This window comes from Triticum aestivum, chromosome 4B (assembly GCF_018294505.1).
Source record: "Triticum aestivum cultivar Chinese Spring chromosome 4B, IWGSC CS RefSeq v2.1, whole genome shotgun sequence".
Taxonomy (NCBI): Eukaryota; Viridiplantae; Streptophyta; class Magnoliopsida; order Poales; family Poaceae; genus Triticum; species Triticum aestivum.
In genome coordinates, this window is record NC_057804.1 from 405,479,411 (window position 1) to 405,500,422 (window position 21,012).

At 40.2% G+C, this 21,012-nt stretch overlaps 1 long non-coding RNA gene and 1 pseudogene across 9 annotated transcripts; both read left to right on the forward strand.

Annotated features, from left to right (window-relative positions):
* Positions 1–445: 445 nt before the first annotated feature.
* Positions 446–4,759, forward strand: LOC123090140 (uncharacterized; annotated as a pseudogene).
* Positions 4,760–15,538: 10,779 nt separating this feature from the next.
* On the forward strand, positions 15,539–20,078 carry LOC123092382 (uncharacterized). 9 transcript variants are annotated; one of them, XR_006444523.1, is made up of 9 exons: positions 15,539–16,472; positions 16,548–16,712; positions 17,007–17,115; positions 17,541–17,588; positions 17,669–17,795; positions 17,988–18,037; positions 18,399–18,550; positions 19,134–19,194; positions 19,442–20,078. It is a non-coding gene; the product is annotated as an uncharacterized lncRNA (long non-coding RNA). The 9 variants fall into 9 exon arrangements; XR_006444518.1 differs by having other exon boundaries at positions 18,399–19,505; positions 19,714–20,078; XR_006444524.1 differs by having other exon boundaries at positions 18,399–19,505; positions 19,725–20,078.
* Positions 20,079–21,012: the final 934 nt, after the last annotated feature.

Genomic DNA, 21,012 nt, shown 5'->3' on the forward strand with positions numbered 1-21,012 from the left:
GATCAACTTGCTCAAAATAAATACCTTGTATTTAATGATTTCCAAGATTTGATTTTAGTAATATTTATTTACTCCCTTTGTACTACTATTTGTGAGTTGTGCTTCTCACATACGAGCCCTACCTTCAGATCTGCCTGGAGGCCCTAACCCTAAGGATTCCTCCCCATTGGTACAATCCGTTCAAGTAGATTTTGGTGAGTTTTTTGTTTGGGAATACCCATTTTTCCATGGTTGAGTAATTTTCTAAATAAGATATATGCATGTCTATGGCAAGCAATTCTTAAGTTCTTTTTAGATTCATGAGCATGTCTAGGCTAATCTTTACTAGGCCATATTTTTTGGAACTATTCTTGCTAGGAGCGTAGCACATAAGATCCAAAAGAGAGGGTCCGGTGTTTGCTTGAGGTGGGAGAAAGGATTTGAAGAGGTAGGGTCAGTGATAGGAATGAGGACTAAGAAAGGTGGAACCGAGGTTGGCGGCGGTGGAGGCCGATTGTTTCACATGTTCAGCTACAGGGGAAAATCCCTAAAGATGTTATTCTCTAGATCTCTGGGTAGGTGTTTGTAAGAAAACATTATCCATCCTATTAATTCCCTGACTAAGGTCATGTTTCCCCAATGATAATCCTTTATTACCATTTTTCTTATGATATGTTTGCAGATGATGTTATGCTTCTCAAGAGAAGCAACAAAACCATACAATCTAGCCGCCTCCATTTGGTGAGTGATTGATTCAGTAGCCTAGCTACTTGAAATGATTTGTGTGTTTGTTGTTGCTTGTTGATATGATCATTATCTTCATGTATGTTTTGCTGATTGTGTGTGTAGAACGACAAAGTTGAGGAGACTGGTGTGTCAAGCATACAAGAGAGAAACACTTATATTTGTGCATCCTCGCCCAATGAGGATAGGCGTGTGATGACGACACCAGGAGTAGTGGCTAAGCTTATGGGTTTGGATGCCATCCCATGTCCAGGTGTCACAAAATCTATTAACACCCCATCCCATGATAGCTACGACATCAATAGGATCCCAGAGTACTCTAACGACAACATGCTCAAGCCATTGGATTCAAGAGTTAAAAGCATGCCAAGAGGCCATGTTAAAAGATTGCAGATAGAATCATTGCCATCAAGTTCCATCAAGAACCTTTCAATGCCCCATCACTGGTTCTTGTCTCCGATTAATTATTGAGGATCCAGTTCAATGGGAAACATAACTCAAATCATGGAGGTGGCTCCCAAGATTCTAGAGCCCAAGCCACAAGTGAATTCTATAGAGAAAACCATTTCTTCAGGGATCCCTTTCAAGGCTTCTAAGTCAAGGAGGATTGTTGCAACTTCTCAAAGGATGCTACCTCAACAACCACAATCATCCAAGATCAAGGTCAAGCTAACAGAAGGGAGACTATTTAGAGAGCAACACATGAACCAGCATTCGAACTGCAATGAGGACATTGTGACACCTTCAATTGATTTTTGTGAGACTAAGAAACCAAGTTGTTCTAGGAGCAATAAAAGGAAGTCTGCTTATGTGGTACCCCATGCAGAGTTCACCATGCAAAAGAGGGAAGGTATGGGTGCTTCTAGAAGGAATTCAGGACGACATAAACATTATAGATCTCAACAATATAATGTGTCTAGATCAAACCAACATTTGATGATTCAGTCCAAACACAAGACAAACAAACAACAAACAAAGTCATCATCATATGGTACTATTACCTCTGTTCTTCAGAAGAACAACCAGAAACAAAATTCTTTGGTGGGCAAGGGAAAGTTAGTACCAAACAAAAAAATCTCAACCCAACAAGCTATAAAGGTGATTGAAGGTGATTCCTCTTATAGGACAATGGGGAATGGAAGAAAGGTCATTGTGGAAAGATTAAGTGGTAATTGGAAAGAACCAACATCAAAGAGGAACTCCACATATGAAAAGGTACCATTCATGAGCAAAAAAGCAATAGACACACTCCAAAAGCAGGTTCAGCCTAATGTTGCTATGGATGAGAACATAAAGTGGAACAATCATGGTAAAGACACTGTAGATGTTGTGTTGTGCACCAACACCTCATCCTTGGTTAAACCATTAGCAAATAATTCAGATACAAGAGCTGATTTTTCTTTCAATGACATAACAGAGAAGAGTTATTGGAAGAAAAATGTGGAAGGGTCGTCAGTAGGGCTAAACTATGTTAGTGGTGATTCATTAGGCATTTTGTTAGAAAGTAAAATGAAGGAGATAACATTGAATGACAATCCGTCCATCGATTACACAAGGGGTGACTACTTTGTGAAGACTCCTTTTACCTTGGACGAAGAACAAGTGTCCCCTTTTAGCAGTTGGGATGTGGAAAGTGAAGTATTCGAATTTAGCCCTTGTACAATAAAACCTTCACTATATGTTGACGACTGCCAGTCGGTCCAATCTTCAACGAAAGGACAACTTCTCCAATGGAGTAAACCACAGGTAAATAATTTTTTGCTTTTGTTCGTAGTGCAAAAATATATGCTCGTACAAATAACAAACATTATCTAGGTTGTATTGTTTTCTGATGGCACTCTCCTCCTTTCTTTTTCCTCTTGTGCGTGTTTTATTTTTTTTTCTTTTGATTTGTTGGTCATTTATCTAGGTTGTACTGTTTTCTCCTATCTTCTTAGTATAATATGTTTACATAGCACTGGTGTTATACATTACTATTTGTTCTTTTTTGTGTATTGTATTTACATAGCACTTGTATGATACATTACTATTTCATAGACACATTTTTTGTGTATGGTTTTTTACATAACACTTGTGTTATGCATTACTATTTCTTCTTTTTCTATAACGGATTTTACAAGGCTTTAACTGTTATCGGAGAACGGAGTAGCATGATGTGCATGTTCACAAAATACTTTTATGCCTTTATGGACCAATACTATCATTTAAAGTATTTTTTTCAATTACATTTCTTGGATCACTTTTAATTATGTGTGCATCACATAATGCGGAGTCTGGGTTATCCCCTTTACAAAAAAGAACATTTCTAGGATCACACTAGTGACCACTTTGAGATTTAGGACTTCATTATCTCTAGTATATGTTTGATAGAATCATGACAGCGCACCAACTATGCATATGCGTATTGAACCATATGGTTTCCTGTACGTCTGTGATAGTGGGGAAATATTAGTGGTGTGGGAAAGCCATGTCATAGTTGATTTATGCCTTGGATTGTGGTTTTTTTTACACTCCAATGTGCATGACCTTGACATTATTCAGGTAAAAAAATGCTCCAAAAAAAAGGATCACACAAGTGAGAAACGAGACGAGAAAAATGAAATTGGTGGAAAGATATACTTATATTTAGATTGGACATTCTTAAGGCCTCGTTTGTTTTAGCTTCAAGGACCAGATTCAGCTTTACAAAAAGTTGAATCTCAAACAAACAACTATTTCAAATCAGCTTCGCTAGTGAAGCTAGAATCATATTCATGCCATTTTTGGTGTACTTTCCTAAATCACATCCTGGCGTACTTCAATGGCAAAACCAATTATGCTTTGCTAGTGAAGCGAATCCACAACTGATTCAGCAGAACTTGAAGCTGAAACAAACATGGCCTAAGATTTCTAGCCAACATAAGGCTTATATTTTCTTGCATGCTCTTCTGTCAGGTTTATCAACGTTGATCAGGGAGTTGGTTTCTTTTGCATCTTGAGAGTAATTATAGTTTTTACAAATTTCATTTTCATATAGGTGTAGGAACCAGAAAACTGCATCAGTCCAAACAATGGAAGGAAAGATGGGGATGGTGAAGATCTAAATCCCCTCTCTGTATTCCACCCACCATTTATGAGTGAGAGTTGTTCGTCTTCCCAGTGCCCAAGTAGCAGTAATGGTAAGTTTACAACACTTCAAATACTGCAATTTCTACCTTCCCCTTTGACATTTTGCATTCTAGCGATTAACATTGTTGTATTGCCAGGCAGTATAATAGAGCGATCTTCTTCTGAAGTGAATTACATCCCAATGAATATCCTCACCAAATATGTTGAACCGGTTGACATGGATGTAAAAATGATGGATTTGACATCTTTTAAATCAATAGATAGTCTAGACATCTTTGATTTCAACAAAGTTTCAAAAAAATTAGAAGGCACGAACAAGGATTACATTGAATATATCCTAAATAGTGCCAACCTTACCAAACATGAACTAGAGAAACTATTGTGCAAACAGGAGGGGTCAGCTTTGGATCATCTACTCTTTAACAAATTGGAGGAAATGAATATACATACAGAATGGAAGAAACCTCTGGACGACTGCGTGTATAGACGGTTGTTGTTTGACTGCGTGAACGAATGCTTCGAGATGAGGCGTCTCACTTACTCTTCGGAAGGGTATGTAGCATGGAGCAAAGGGATGACAGCAGCGAGCAGATGCCTAGAAACTGTAGTCTACAGTGAGATCAATGTCTGGAAGAGTATGGGAGAGAGAACGCATGGTGAGCTTGTGGAGAAGGACATCACCACTGGCTTGAGCAAAAAGGAGCTTGTGGAGGGCATTGTGCATCACAATGATGCAGAGACCATGAGTTTCAACCTCTCTCTTGACAAATATTTAAATTGGCTTGTGGAGAACAACATGAGCAGTGAACTGGGCAAGTGGAATGATTTCTGCGCGGAGGGGTTAGAGGTCGGCGAGGAGGTGGAGAGGGACATACTTAGCTCGCTGATGGACGAGGTGATTGATGACATCTGCGCGGGATGGCATTAGAGGCGTTAGTTTTCAATTTTTGTCCTTGTTTGCTCATTTTTTTTCATTTAGTCATATCCATCTCAATTGAATGGGCCTATTAAGACATGTTGTTCACAACTAGATAATTATATATTTCGTTCCAAAACCGAATGTTATTTATGGTCCCATGGTTGCAAATGAGTTTCGATTGTGCTTGTAACTCTGAAGCCTAGAAGTACTGCAAAACTCAGTAACTATATTTATTTATTTTGGCGATTTCTACTTGTGCTTGTTCTTTTTTATTTGGGATTTCTACTTGTGTTAGTTTTTTTACCAAGGATTTCTACTTGTGCTAGTTCAAAGCCAAACTCGCATATATATGGTGCATCCATATTTACCAGGGAGTCAATTTTGTGCCTCGCACATTGCTGCATAATGGACCTGTAATGTAACTGTAAGCATCAAAATATTGTGGATATCATAAATCCCAATGTTGCATTGCAATACGACACAATCAGATCCTTTGAGGGTGTGCTAACATGTCAAGCTAGATTCATGATATGCTAGAAGCCAAACAAGGGTTGTATAACTGACTACATTATTTGTTAGACTCGTTCGTTCAAATCATGATATCAACAAGATCCAAGGCCTTGCTATGGGGCCATTCTCTACATTTATGATTCCCTAGAAAAAAACATGTACATGTATGACTATTCTTTTATCGCGAGAATGAATTTATTCTTTCAGGTATGATATTTAAGAAAATCTCTAGGCTTCAGTCCAAGCGTTAAAATAGGCATGGAGTAGGTGCAGAAAAGAACCATGGCATGTTTTAGATTCAATCCATTCGCATAATCGAAAACATTACGTGTGAAAAAGTGAGTAAAAAATGTGACGGTTTTTCCTTTCATTGCAGTTTCCCCACTAAGAGGTCAACCGTGGTGCAGTACTGAGTTCATAACATTATATTTGAGCTAAGACCTCACCAACATTTAGGCCCACTCAGTAACTTTTTGTCGAAAAGATGACTTACTTCTTGTTTCTCAAAAACAAAGACGACACTGTTCGGTGATCCTATTTGGCGTGTAGGTCGGGGAATAGCGAGGTATCACAGTGCTTCCTGTTTGACGCTTATAGCGTTGGTCGGCCCATGTAAGGCATGAGAAGGAAGCTCCCTTTCCTGGTTTTGGGAAGGTCCCACAAGCTTCATCGGCTAGTTTTGGGAAGTTTCTGTAACCATCTAGTCGGGTTCTTTTGTTTATGGTTTTTTGGACCGACTTTTGTTCGGTTTTATTTTTCCATTTTATTCCCTTTTCCTTTTTCTTTCAAATGCATGAATTTTCCTCAAATTTGATTTTTTAAATTCATGAATCTTTTTTCAAAACACGTGAACCTTTTTCAAATCCATATTCTTTTTGAATCTGTGAACCTTTTTTATATGCATGAATATATTCAAATCCACAAACTTTATTCAAATTTACAATTTGTTTTCAAAACCCGTGGACTTTTCTCTAAATGCGTATTTTTTGAAAATTCATGAACTTTTTCCAACTTCATGAACGTTTTCAAAAATGAAAAAAAAATCATATTTGTGAACTTTTTTGTAAATCTAAGAACTTTTTTCAAGTCCATGATTTTCTCCCCGTTTTTTGATTATTAAGTACTTTCATATTTACTTTTCTATAGAAGTCAAAAGGTCCATGGTTGACTGGTCAACCGTCGACCAAGCGAAGTGAACGCAGGAGACCTATCTCCCAAGCGACCAGGTTCCATCGCTTTTGTGGGCGAGGGACAGGTGAGCGAGCGCATGAGCGAGCGCAGAAAAGCGGCGCTAGAGGAGACATATTTTCTTTTAGAATATAGAGGAGACATATATGAGCTCTCAGGTATCATGTACTCTCATGATGCCTCTATGTACAGTTAGGACGGCCTGACTACCTCACCTTTCCGGAATGTTCTAGAACCTTCCTAGGTTTTTCGTGTGTTTTTACTTTCATTTTTCTACTTTTTTATTTTTGTTTATTCTTTCCTTTTTCTTTTTTATTTATGCTCAAATTGACTAATATTTTGTAGGATCTGTGAACTATTTTCAAATTGGTGAACTTTTATGACATTCGGCATATTTTTTCAAATCATGACCATTTTTTAAAATTGTGCACATTTCTTGAAATCCGTATTTTTGTTCAAAATTCACTAACAAGTTTTAAAACCTGGAACATTTCTCAAAATCACAAAGATTTTTTGAAATTCATGACCAATTTCCAAAATCTGGGATTTTTTTCAAATTTACAAACAATTTTTTAAATTTGAAAGATTTTCAAATTCACTACTTCATCAGATCCATAATAAGTGTCATGGTGTTAGTTCAAATTTGAATTAAAACCACAACATTTATTATCGGTCGGAGGGAGTCATATTTTATGAAACCCAAGTACATTTTTTCAAATTCAATAACAGTTTTTGGATCCTGGGAAATTTCTCAAAATCATGAACATTTGTAAAATTCTTTAAAATTTTCAAATTCATGAACTATTTTTGAAATCTGGGACCATTTTTCAAATTCACAAACACTATTGGAAATACAAGAGCATTTCTTTCAACTACATGAATGATATTTGAAATTCAAAGAATTTCTTTATATCAACAATTTTTTGAATTCATGAGAAAATTTTAACATTTCACAAAATCATGATCTTTTTCCAGAATTCGGATATTTTTTCTAAATTCATGAATAAATATTGAAAAGTGTAACTTTTTTAGAGTTCGCCAACTTTTTCCGGAATTCGTTAACATTTTTCAAAAGTCCGAACGTTTTTTTCAAATATACAAACAATTATCAAATTCATGAATACTTCTGGAAGTTCAGGAACATTTATATAATTTCGAACTTTTTAAAATTCATTTTTTTGGAAATTACGAACATTTTTTGAAGAAGCAAAAAAAATACAGAATAACCCAAACTAAAAGAACAGGGGAGCCCCGCCGCGCATATGGGCTGGCCCAAAAATAGCATGGCCGAAGGGGTTCTGAGCGTTTCCTGAATAGTTGGTTCGAGCTTTGTTCTCTTGATCGTATCACGGTGATACAAAGACAAGAGGTCCTAATTGGCGCCTTATGTGCCAGTTGTTGGAGAAAAAAATAAGAACAAGGGCTCACGTGTCGCTCGCCTGTGGGCCGACCCAACAAATGGGGCGAGCAACTTGATAGTTGCCTAGTTCGACCGGTCCGCAGTTGACCGGTCGATTGTTCATCGGTCCACATCGACTTTGAGAAAAAAAACTGAAGAAAAAACCCATAAAGTATGGAAAACATTACACCAATGTTTTAAATATTGTGAATTTGGAAAAGTTCATCAAACTAGAAAATTTTCATATATTTGGAAAGAGTTTATAAATTTAGACAAAAAACACAAATTTGAGAAAAACATAAAATTCAAAATAAAAATCTCGAATGGACATCATGTATTTGTAAAAACTTCAGGATTTAAAAAAAATAAGAATTAAAAAACTAAAAAAATTACGAATTCAAAAACATTCACAAACTTTAAAAAGTTTGAAATTTGCAAAAAGTTCACGAATTTGAGAAATATACTATTTTTTAAAAAAATGGTAATAAAGAAACAAAAACGAAAAACAAAAAATGAGTGAAATAACCTTAAAAGGAAATAATAACAAAAACAAGTAGAAAATAGCAAAGAAAAAAACTCTAGTCCAGAAGCTTTCAAAAGCTTCTCAAAACCGGGCTAGAATATTTGGAAGCTTCCAAAACCAGGATAGACTCCCGCTAGAATCCGCTTAAATTGGTCGGCCCATCAAAAACGTGCGTGTGCTTCGTGTATGAGTAGGCCTTTAACGAGCACGGCCCGAATAGGAAATGCTTACAAAGACACACAAGAAAAATGTCAAATTATAAATTTCAGGTCTTTTTTATTAATTAAGTTTAACAAATTTAGATAATTTTCTTATGGACTTAAGAGGCATGGCCAAGGGTCCATATATAATAAATATCATGGTTGGTAGATGGCCTATTTTAGGGATTTTGCTAAAGTTGTTCGGCAAGTATTTGAACTTGTGTGAGCTTAGGTTGCTTTTTCTGGATGGCGTGATAACACATTTTTCTATAAAGTACTAAAACCAACGGACAAATTGGGCCCACTCAATCTGCTCGGCCCATCTCCCCTTTAGCTCCACTTCTCTATGAGTTGGCCACGACCCATGTAGTATGTGTAAAATCACCATCTCCCATCACCTCTGACTAACATGCGGGGTCGTCCCATGTTTATCCGACTTGCGAGTCCACATGTCATGCCCATCATTTGGACCCGCCGCTGCTACCTGCTACGTCGTACTCGTATATAACCTGTCTCGTCTACCCTCTTATCTTTTCCCATGCCATCGCATGTGTCCAATAGCTAGCCATGCCAGCATCGCAACCAGAGCTCTCGCGCCCCCTCGATAATTTTTCCGATGACACCGCTAACCCGTCATCGCTTCCACAGTTAATTTTGTCGCCCCACTGAGGTAGACTTGTTTGGATGATTCTTGGACTCAAGCGTTCATCTCTTCGAGGCCTACCCATATATGCAATTTCTTAGAACTTCTATTTTGTTCTTGTTGCCATGTATGGAAATTAATTGTGATCTTGTCATTGATACTACGAGGTATTAGGGTCATCTTTGGTAACTTAGTCACAATGATGTCTAGAAGGGTGGGTGTTCTACGACCTCACAATGTCACAGACAAACAATTTTGTCACTTCAATGTCTTTTAGTAGGTTCATTCAAATCGATGGTGTGTAGTAAGGCATGGAAGTGTTAAGGAACGTAGTAATTTCAAAAAAATTCCTACGCACACGCAAGATCATGGTGATGACATAGCAACGAGAGGAGAGAGTGTTGTCCATGTACCCTCGTAGACCGTAAGCGAAAGCGTTATGACAACGCGGTTGATGTAGTCGTACGTCTTCACGATCCGACCGATCCAAACACCGAACGTACGGCACCTCCGAGTTCAGCACACGTTCAGCTCGATGACGATCCCCGGGCTCCGATCCAGCAAAGCTTCGGGGATGAGTTCCGTCAACACGACGGCGTGGTGACGATGATGATGTTCTACCGGCGCAGGGCTTCGCCTAAACTCCGCGACGATATGACCGAGGTGGAATATGGTGGAGAGGGGCACCACACACGGCTAAGGAACGATCCGTAGATCAACTTGTGTGTCCTAGGGTGCCCCCCTGCCCCCGTATATAAAGGAGCCAAGGGGGAGGGGGCGGCCGGCCAAGGAGGGCGCGCCAAGGGGGAGTCCTACTCCCACCGGGAGTAGGACTCCCTTCTTTCCTAGTTGGAATAGGAGAAGGGGGAAGGAAAGGGGGGGCGCCGCCCCCCTCTCCTTGTCCTATTCGGACTAGGGAGGGGAGGGGGCGCAGCCCACCTCTTGCCTCCTCTCCTCTTCTCCCTTAGGGCCCATGAAGGCCCAATAACCCCCGGGAGGGTTCCGGTAACCCCCCAGTACTCCGGTAAAATGCCGATTTCACCCGGAACACTTCCGATGTCCAAACATAGGCTTCCAATATATCAATCTTTATGTCTCGACCATTTCGAGACTCCTCATCATGTCCGTGATCACATCCGGGACTCCGAACAAACTTCGGTACATCAAAACTTATAAACTCATAATAAAACTGTCATTGTAACCTTAAGCGTGCGGACCCTACGGGTTCGAGAACTATGTAGACATGACCTAGAACTATTCTCGGCCAATAACCAATAGCAAAACCTGGATGCCCATATTGGTTCCTACATATTCTACAAAGATCTTTATCAGTCAAACCGCATAACAACATACGTTGTTTCCTTTGTCATCGGTATGTTACTTGCCCGAGATTCGATCGTCGTTATCCAATACCTAGTTCAATCTCGTTACCGGCAAGTCTCTTTACTCGTTATGTAATGCATCATCCCGTAACTAACTCATTAGCTACATTGCTTGCAAGGCTTATAGTGATGTGCATTACCGAGAGGGACCAAAGATACCTCTCCGACAATCGGAGTGACAAAACCTAATCTCGAAATACGCCAACCCAACATGTACCTTTGGAGACACCTGTAGTACTCCTTTATAATCACCCAGTTACGTTGTGACGTTTGGTAGTACCCAAAGTGTTCCTCCGGTAAACGGGAGTTGCATAATCTCATAGTTACAGTAACATGTATAAGTCATGAAGAAAGCAATAGCAATATACTAAACGATCAAGTGCTAGGCTAACGGAATGGGTCATGTCAATCACATCATTCTCCTAATGATGTGATCCCATTAATCAAATGACAACACATGTCTATGGTTAGGAAACATAACCATCTTTGATTAATGAGCTAGTCTCGTAGAGGCATACTAGTGACTATATGTTTGTCTATGTATTCACACACGTATCATGTTTTCGGTTAATACATGAATAATAAACATTTATCATGATATGAGGAAATAAATAATAACTTTATTATTGCCTCTAGGGCATATTTCCTTCAGTCTCTCACTTGCACTAGAGTCAATAATCTAGATTACATAGTAATGATTCTAACACCCATGGAGTCTTGGTGTTGATCATGTTTTGCTCGTGAGAGAGGCTTAGTCAATGGGTTTGCAACATTCAAATCCGTATGTATCTTGCAAATCTCTATATCTCCCACTTGGACTTGGTCCCGGATGGAATTGAAGCGTCTCTTGATGTGCTTGGTCCTCTTGTGAAATCTGGATTCCTTTGCAAAGGCAATTGCACCAGTACTGTCACAGAAGATTTTCATTGGTCCCGATGCACTAGGTATGACACCTAGATCGGAAATGAACTGCTTCATCCAGACTCCTTCATTTGCTGCTTCCGAAGCAGGTATGTACTCCGCTTCACATGTAGATCCCGCCACGACGCTTTGTTTAGAACTGCACCAACTTACAGCTCCACCGTTTAATAAAAACACGTATCCGGTTTGCGATTTAGAATCGTCCGGATCAGTGTCAAAGCTTGCATCGACGTAACCATTTACGACTAGCTCTTTTTCACCTCCATATACGAGAAACATATCCTTATCCTTTTCAGGTATTTCAGGATGTTCTTGACCGCTGTCCAATGATCCACTCCTGGATTACGTTGGTACCTTCCTGCCAAGCTTATTGCTAAGCATACGACAGGTCTGGTACACAGCATTGCATACATGATAGAGCCTATGGCTGAAGCATAGGGAACATCTTTCATTTTCTCTCTATCTTCTGTTGTGGTCGGGCATTGAGTCTGACTCAACTTCACACCTTTTAGCACGAGCAAGAACCCTTTCTTTGCCTGATCCATTTTGAACTTTTTCAAAATTTTATCAAGGTATGTGCTTTGTGAAAGTCCTATTAAGCGTCTTGATCTATCTCTATAAATCTTGATGCCCAATATGTAAGCAGCTTCACCGAGGTCTTTCATTGAAAAACTTTTATTCAAGTATCCTTTTATGCTATCCAGAAATTCTATATCATTTCTAATTAATAATATGTCATCTACATATAATATCAGAAATGCTACAGAGCTCCCACTCACTTTCTTGTAAATACAGGCTTCTCCAAAAGTCTATATAAAACTATATGCTTTGATCACACTGTCAAAGCATTTATTCCAACTCCGAGATGCTTGCACCAGTCCATAAATGGATCGCTGGAGCTTGCACACTTTGTTAGCACTTTTTGGATCAACAAAACCTTCTGGCTGCATCATATACAACTCTTCTTCCAGAAATCCATTCAAGAATGCAGTTTTTACATCCATTTGTCAAATTTCATAATCATGAAATGCAGTAATAGCTAACATGATTCGGACAGACTTAAGCATCGCTACGGGTGAGAAAGTCTCATCGTAGTCAACCCCTTGAACTTGTCGAAAACCTTTCGCAACAAGTCGAGCTTTATAGACAGTTACATTACCATCAGCGTCAGTCTTCTTCTTAAAGATCCATTTATTCTCAATGGCTTGCCGATCATCGGGCAAGTCAACCAAAGTCCATACTTTGTTCTCATACATGGATCCCATCTCAGATTTCATGGCCTCTAGCCATTTTACGGAATCTGGGCTCATCATCGCTTCCTCATAGTTCGTAGGTTCATCATGGTCAAGTAACATGACTTCCAGAATAGGATTACCGTACCACTCTGGTGCGGATCTTACTCTGGTGGACCTACGAGGTTCAGTAGAAACTTGATCTGAAGCTTCATGATCAATATCATTAGCTTCCTCACTAATTGGTGTAGGTGTCACAGGAACCGATTTCTGTGATGAACTACTTTCCAATAAGGGAGTAAATACAGTTATCTCATCAAGTTCTACTTTCCTCCCACTCACTTCTTTCGAGAGAAACTCTTTCTCTAGAAAGGATCCATCAAGCTCTACCGCTATGATGCTCTTAGCTCTTGGCGTAACGTACGATATGTCGATGCTCAACTTTCAGCCCAATGCTTCCCTTCCTCCTTATATAGAGTGCGCTAGGATGAAGGCCATAACGGACTGGTATTAATGTTATTCATGGCCTAATATGTGGCCGACTGTTCTCGCTATTATTGTTAGTAATTGTCGTTTTTAACTAAATTATATCACAGTTGGGTAACTGAAGTCATTAAGCATTGGCATGGTATCGTAGGTTGTAATCGACTATAAGCACTTTTCATTTGAGGTCATCTTAAAAACATTTTTTCTATGTCAAAATCTGATGTCAACACATGTCTTATCTAGCACGAACTCCTATGCATCAGCTTGTTGTACTACAGTTGTGAGATCTGTCGCCTCATCATGCAGAAATTTCAAGTAACCTTTTGTAGACGTAAATAACTCCAAAATATTACCCCCAAAGTGATACTTTTTGTTAGGTCCCACAAATGATAGTTTTTGGCCATTTACTACACGAGGATAATTAACACGCTTTGTCTAGCAAGGTTCACTCCTTCTAATACTTGGCTTGATTTGGCCCCGATGACTATAATTCCTAGGGTTTGACTATCTCACATCTAACATAACTTCATCCCATCTGTTTGTGATTATCAAAAAAAAGGACGACGATAACTGCCACACGTGTGGGCGTTAAAGGGTCTAGTCACACGTTTTGTGTGGTGTCTAAGAGGACCAGCCCACACGCCTACATGTGGACAAAACAACTAGCGCTCACACGCCCTTTTTTTTCCTTGCGGTCCCTCTTACATGCCTACGTGTAGGCAAAATGGATAACTGCCACACGACCTCTCTCAGCCACCTACCTCACGGTCCCGCACGCCTCGCATGACAGTCAACACGCGTCCCCGCAGTTGCCATGGTCCGGACCCTCTTTAATGTCCGTTTAACTGCAGTTGCCATGTCGCTGAACTACATTTGCCATGTCGGACAACTACAGTTGTCATGGTTGCTCAACTACAGTTGCCATCTCAGGTCAAGTGTGAGATGCCATTTTGGACAACTGCAGCTGTTGCCATGTATGGTCTGGTTTACTATAGTTGCCATGATTTGAAAACTTTAGAGGTTGCCACCTACTAACGCTAAGCAGTTGCCATGTATGGTCTGGTTTACAACAGTTGCCATGATTTGAAAACCTTAGGAGTTGCCACGTACTAACACTAGACAGTTGCCGTGTAGCACTACAAAAAGACATGATAAAACAACATGTTCGGGTAAAGAGAGAGTTGCCATCTACTTGCAAGTACACTAGGGCAGTTGTCGTGTACCCTACAAAACATATGGCAACTGACATGTTCGGGTGAAAAAAAGAGAGTTGCCATCTGCTTACAAGCACACTAGGGCAGTTGCCATGTACACTGCAAAACACATGGCAACTGGCAGCTTGGGTGTGAGAGAGGAGACGGGCGTGTGGGCGAGATGGCAAATGCCCACACACCAGCCCTTGTGCGTGAGTGAAAACTGGCGTGTGGGCGAACTGCTAAACGCCCACACACCGGCCCCTCCGTGTGGTGAAAACGGACGTGTGGACGATCGAGTGAATGCCCACACACCACCCGGTCCTACGTGGCACCACAAACATGCCAAGATTCGTGCACGCACAAACAGACGCGGATCCACGCGTGTGGGCGAGATGCAGAAGCCCACACGTGTAGGTGTTAGTGTTTCCAAAAAAAAGGTTGTGGCTCCCCTGCTGTTTCTTTTTTTTGGCTCTCCTGCTGTTTCGCACACAACTCACCACGGTCACGACCCAAGACCAAAAAGCCAAAAAAAACTACATCGTACCTAACATGAATTGAACTGCTGGTCAACCCATCCTTTCAACCACTTACGCACATAGGCATTCATGGCAAATAATCAAGGCATGTCTTTAAGGACTTACTGCAGCGTCGGGTTTGAATCTTTTTTGAACAATTATTGAAAAATTGTGAACAATTTTAGAACATTGATTTTTTTTTTAAAACACAAAGAATTTTTGGAACTCCAGGCTTGATTTGGCCCCGATGACTATCTCTACTCCTAATGGAGCAGTTGGTAGTCTCGCTTCCAGGCTTTTTTTCGTCCCACCTTTCATGGTTTTTTTTGGTACCTCCTCCCACCTTCGCTGGTTTTTTTTCGTAGATTTTTTTCGTCCCCTCCCCCCACTTCATCGGTTCATTTTTGCGTCACCCTCTCACACAACGAAAGAAATCTGAACATATCAGAACTTTCCATACTGGCGCAAGTTATTTAGTAATGTAGAATCAATTACGAACAATCTCTAAAAATTAAATCTAAATTAATTAACCTTACCTTAAATCACTCAATCACATTAATTAAAAAACAAATATCCTCGAAATAAAAATCCAATCCCCGAACACCTCGTCCCTCCATGCCCCGAACCCTCGACCTACCTATCCCAGGCTCTCAGCCTCCCTCCCTGCGCCGCCGCTAGCACCTCCATCCCTAGCTGGCCGCCATCACACCCCCAGCAGCCATGTACAGCGGGGCGGCCCAAGGAAAGGAGCTCCCCTCCCCGACCCGATCTGATGGAGAGAACGCCAGGCCTTGCCACTCCGGTTGTCGCTGTGGCCAGATCCGATCGTGGGAGCCGCCGTAGAGCCTCCATGTCGGCGGAGCAGAGCAGTCCGACAGTGGTGGGTGCCCGATCTCGTCCAGCAAGTCGCCGTTGGTTGCCACGACCACCTCATTCCCTGTCGCCCCTCTCCTTCAACCATGGTGGCGCTCCTCCCCGCATTGTCGTCGTTGGTGGAGCTCGCCTCACCCTCCTCACCCCGTCAGCTGCAACCGCTCCTTACCTCCACGGTGCTCCTCTTCTACATCCAACGCAGGCCAGTGAACGGCGACGACTAGGAGGCCTCTACCTCGACTCTACCGGCCGTGGTCGCCCCGCGTCTCCGCGCCCCCGCCCCTTAGCATCGCGTCGACGCGTCGCATCCCTCTCAACGAAGAGAGGAAGAGGTGTACGAGAGTGGGGAGAACGCTGTTCGCGGGGCCTCCAAGCACAAAGACACAAGAGGAGAAGCGGATGTGACGGAAATCTCACAATCGCATCTCCCGTCTCTCTCATGTCAAGTCAGGTGACGAAGACCGGCGACTGCGACCACGCTCTACCATCGTGCATGTCTCTCCGCCTATCTTCCCGCCCCTCTTCGCTTGTCTATCCTTGAATTCAGAATTTCGCTATCATTGGTGACCACTGCATCATCATCATCGATGGAGATGCTATTGATGTCGATGAACATGGCTGTGTAAAAGGTGCAAGTCATCATCGATAAATGGGGTACACTCAATGATGCTACTACTACTGCTTTGGAAGATCAACTGAATGAGGCTGAACAATGCATCTGTGTTGCAGGCAAGGACATGGATGGTATTCATGTGAGGGGAACATGCTGGAGCAAAGGATCTGCGTCACGGTCTTATTTCATTGCTGAAAATCACAAGGATGTAGTGGGGTGTGTCTTCCATGAACGAGGTGCACCTGGGTATGATCTTGCCATGAACATGACAGCTTATCAAGGTACCAGAGAAATTTGTCTTCTGCGGCGTTCTCAGCCTTGCTCTGTAATCCTGCTATTCTATCTGAACCTTTGCTTCTCTTCTTTTGTTTTAGTTCTTAGTAGTGTCGATCATTTTTGTTTACTTTAATTGTGCCTGTAGTTTACTTCCTTTTACTTACTGAATCTGGTTCTCATTGTTTGAACAATGTGTTAATTCGGTTATGATTGAAAAATGCAAAAATATTAGTGTCCTCTGTATTGTGTTTCTGCCTAAACTTGTTCTGAACCTTACCTGCTGATGCTTTACTTTGCAGTTTCGTCAGAGTTATGTTTTGGTTGGCTGATAGCTTGCAAGATCTTCATCTTCTTCTATCCGCTTCCTTCGGTTTGTGTAGTCTACATAGTAGGCCATCATCCAGAAAGGTAAGCATTTGAGGCATGTCTGGTTTCATGTAGCTTTTAAGGAAAAGTGGATAAAGTTGTAGCGAAGACCAGTTAAGTAGAGCAACGAAAATCACATGGATTTTAGAAATTAATCATTGTGGAGCTCAATCGAAAGGTGAGATTGATGATTTCATCCGTCTATATTCAGTCAAATCATACTATCATAGGATTATTGATCCGGCTAATTAGATTTTTTATTTTGGCATGAATTTCTCCCTCAAAATTAGCTGTCCTACTGGTCCTTGCCAAATCCTTATATATTATAGGCAGGGACTAATGATATGTAGTTGAACACAGAGCTAGATCCTCTTATTGTTTATTGTCCATAAAGTGTCGTATTCAAGTACCCTATTAATTCCATTGTTACTATTAAACTACCCTATTAATTCCATTGTTACTTGCAGGAAGCGATGGATTAAAACTTGTGGGTTTATGGCTCTTTCCTCGTGAAGGTAAGCTTCTCCGGTTGATCCATTTATATACCTGTAATATCTTAATTCGGTTACTATGTTTACTTTTCATTGCTTTACAGAGTATTCCAGGAAGTACGAGCTCAACTTTCAGGTTCATCGGCTTAGGTGTCGTGCCTGCTCGGAAAGGATGTGATGGAGATGGTGCACACGAACTGATATTTCTTATAAGAAAGAGAAATCAACAAGGTATTTTTCTTTGATGCCTAATTTATATGTACCGGTTATGTTTTCTTCAGATATATAGCTATATCCATGTATAAATAACTATTTTTCACGAAGATATATTTATAATAATATTGCCAAAGTACCTCTTATTATTTGATTACCAGTAACAGTTTGAGCTGCTCATATTGTTTCCACCCATGTGAAAAATAACAGGTGCTTGGAATCGGAATGTTTTCATTCTTTGAGTTTTGGTCATTTTAAAGGTATGCATGCCACTACTCATTTTTTTGCCTCTGTAGCCAAGTGTTTAAATAGTGTATGGACTAAATCTGGAATTATATGAGCTAAATTATAGTATCAGAGTATGCTGCTGGTCTTCAGTCTTCCGCTTCATGGTTTATCATAAAATAATATAATCATTTCCTCCATGTGAGAGGTAGCATAGCAATATATTTAGTGTTATCCAGCAAGTTTTTTGAGGCATGTGTGTTCCTCAAAGAAAAAGGTGTGTCAGTCTCGGTGATAGCCTTTGAGTTTTTGAACAATTGCCACTGCTAAGGTGATTGGAAATTGCTTTGTACACATTCTACTAGGCTCATTTTCTGTTAATCCCTACAATTTCAGGAATGAAGGGAAGGGAAGACGTGAGGAGAAAGCTCTACCTGCACAGGACACAAGATCCTTGCCGGGAATTCGGTTGTGCTTGTATGTTACTGTAGAGCGACCATTTCAGGGTGGATGTTGATGGTCTCAGATTGATTCGATGCTGCAGCGAGGTAAAGTTGCTATTTACTTCTCAAGTTCAGACTTGCATATCAAACAAACATAACTTGGCAGCAAGGTTAACATCTAGGAAAAAATATGTGTGTGTGTGCGCGCGTGCGCGTGCATCTTGCATGCGTCAGTGTCGATACATTCACATGTTGATAAGTATACGAGCATGTAGGCAAATGATGTCAAGACAATTCAAGACACACAATATATACTTTGGTAGAGAAAACCTTGTATATGTTTCAATACATAATCTAATGTGACTTTCATGCATTTCAATATCTACAAGAGGGTTAACACAAGAACCATACAGTACCATCTTGGATCTTCCTGCCATCAGATCAATGTTTTAATACATCATTAGTGCAAGCCCATACTAGCTGAAAACACAAACATGGAATTAGTTTCTAGGGGACGATGCTTTGTTTGGATACCAAAAAGAAAAATAGTACACATAGAGAGACTTTCTTCGTTGCAGAGTCACAACATATAAGGGTGCATCTTTTGACCATTTAATGAATCAGAGTTTTAAGTAAGACTAACTCATAACTGGAGCGTGAGATACTAATTGCTTTCTTTGTAGTGAAGATGGCCTCTTTTGGGGTGAGGCACAACTATAGTTGCACAGCTAAAGTTCCTATGTTCAAAGGTTATAACTCCTTTTCCTTTGTAGTTTGGATTTTGGAATAATTATCCTGGATAGATGCTAGAATGGGAGAAATACCCAACAAAACACAAATTTAGCAATGGACATGCATGTCTTTTAATCACTTCGGCTTGCTTCTATTGTTTGTGTTTTCATCTGGTATGGGCTTTGAAGCATGCCGTCGTCAGAAAGAATCCATCATTTTGTCAAAATATTGGATGTATAACTAATTCCATGTTTGTGTTTTCAGCTGGTATGGGCTTGCACTAATGATGTATTAAAACATTGATCTGATGGCAGGAAGATCCAAGATGGTACTGTATGGTTCTTGTGTTAACCCTCTTGTAGATATTGAAATGCATGAAAGTCACATTAGATTATGTATTGAAACATATACAAGGTTTTCTCTACCAAAGTATATATTGTGTTTCTATTGTTTGCCTGAGTAATCTGAATTCACCTTATATTGTTGAAGTTATTGGTCTATCAATTATTTATCTGTATTTCATTTTGCCAAAAAAGCAAACAAACAGAAGAGCCAAACATTGCATGCTTCGACAGACGAAACCTGCCCACGGAGGTGGTGGCGCCGGTGGTAGGCGGCAATGAGGCAACAACGCTTCATGAGGCGGTCAAGTCTGTGGTCGTGAGCCGATGCATCCACCAACGCCGCAATCGAGTCAACTTCAGGACTCCATTAGTGATAGTTGGCTGTGTTAAAGGAAAAAATTATTAGGATAATAGAAACTGTTGGGATAATTTCTTTCTATAGTGGATGAAGTTATTTCAAGTAACATATCTTGGTTTCTCCCTGTAGTCGTGTACTTAAGAAAAGCTCCAACACAATGAAATGGCAGCAAAGAAGCCCGTATTATGTTAGCACAAAATACATTTGGTATTTGGCCTTCTTTTTTTTATGTTAGCATGTAATTAGTCATGTACTCCTATACTACAGCTAAATCAAGTAGATAGTCTAAAGCTTGGTCAGTTAAAATAATGATTGAGTCTTTCTTATTATCTTTTGCCATTTTGTGTACTTTTGGTTTATCTTCAAACTATTTTCTTCCAGCCCTTGGTTTCTCCCATAACAACCTAAAGAAGTTGATCCAATGACAACATAAATAAGTTGCTTGGCATGGTAGTTTCTCCATCCCATTATTTGAGGATTAGAGCTTGAAATAATTCTCTAGCAAAGGTAATATAGCTAGGAAGTCAGAATTTCACAAAGTAGGAACAATTTTTCAAGTGTGCTTCTTTGGTCCTGAAATATGTCTTCGCACGGTTTCTGTTCTAAAAAGCAAAATGCTTCAGGTTTCGGCAGTTAGGGCAAACAATCAGGAAGGGAAGTATATATATTGAAAAGAGAGCCCAGACATGGTGTCGAGAATGAAGGAGAATGGAAAGTAAGGGTATGATTTCTTTTTTTTTTGTCTTCTAAAAATAAATAGAGCGAGGTTAAGGAGACACAGAAAATGGAAATGAGGGGTAGGATTTTTTTGGTCTTCTAAAAATAAATAGAGCGAGGTTAAGGAGACACAACAATTATTGATAGAGAAAAAGAGTTGGAGAATTAGTTTTTGTGGTATCAATGGGCGGTATAAGCCATCATGTTTGACATATTATTTTCTAAATTAGAACAATTTTTGATCATTTATTGTTATTGCATGGCAATGCGTGAATATTTATTGTAAAGTATATGTCGGACAAGATTGATGTTGAACCACTAGAGTACATGCCCGTTGTCGTAGTATATATACCATTTCATATATCATGGCCGACTATGATGGTGTGCATTCTTTGGCACTGGAAATTGGCCCGGGA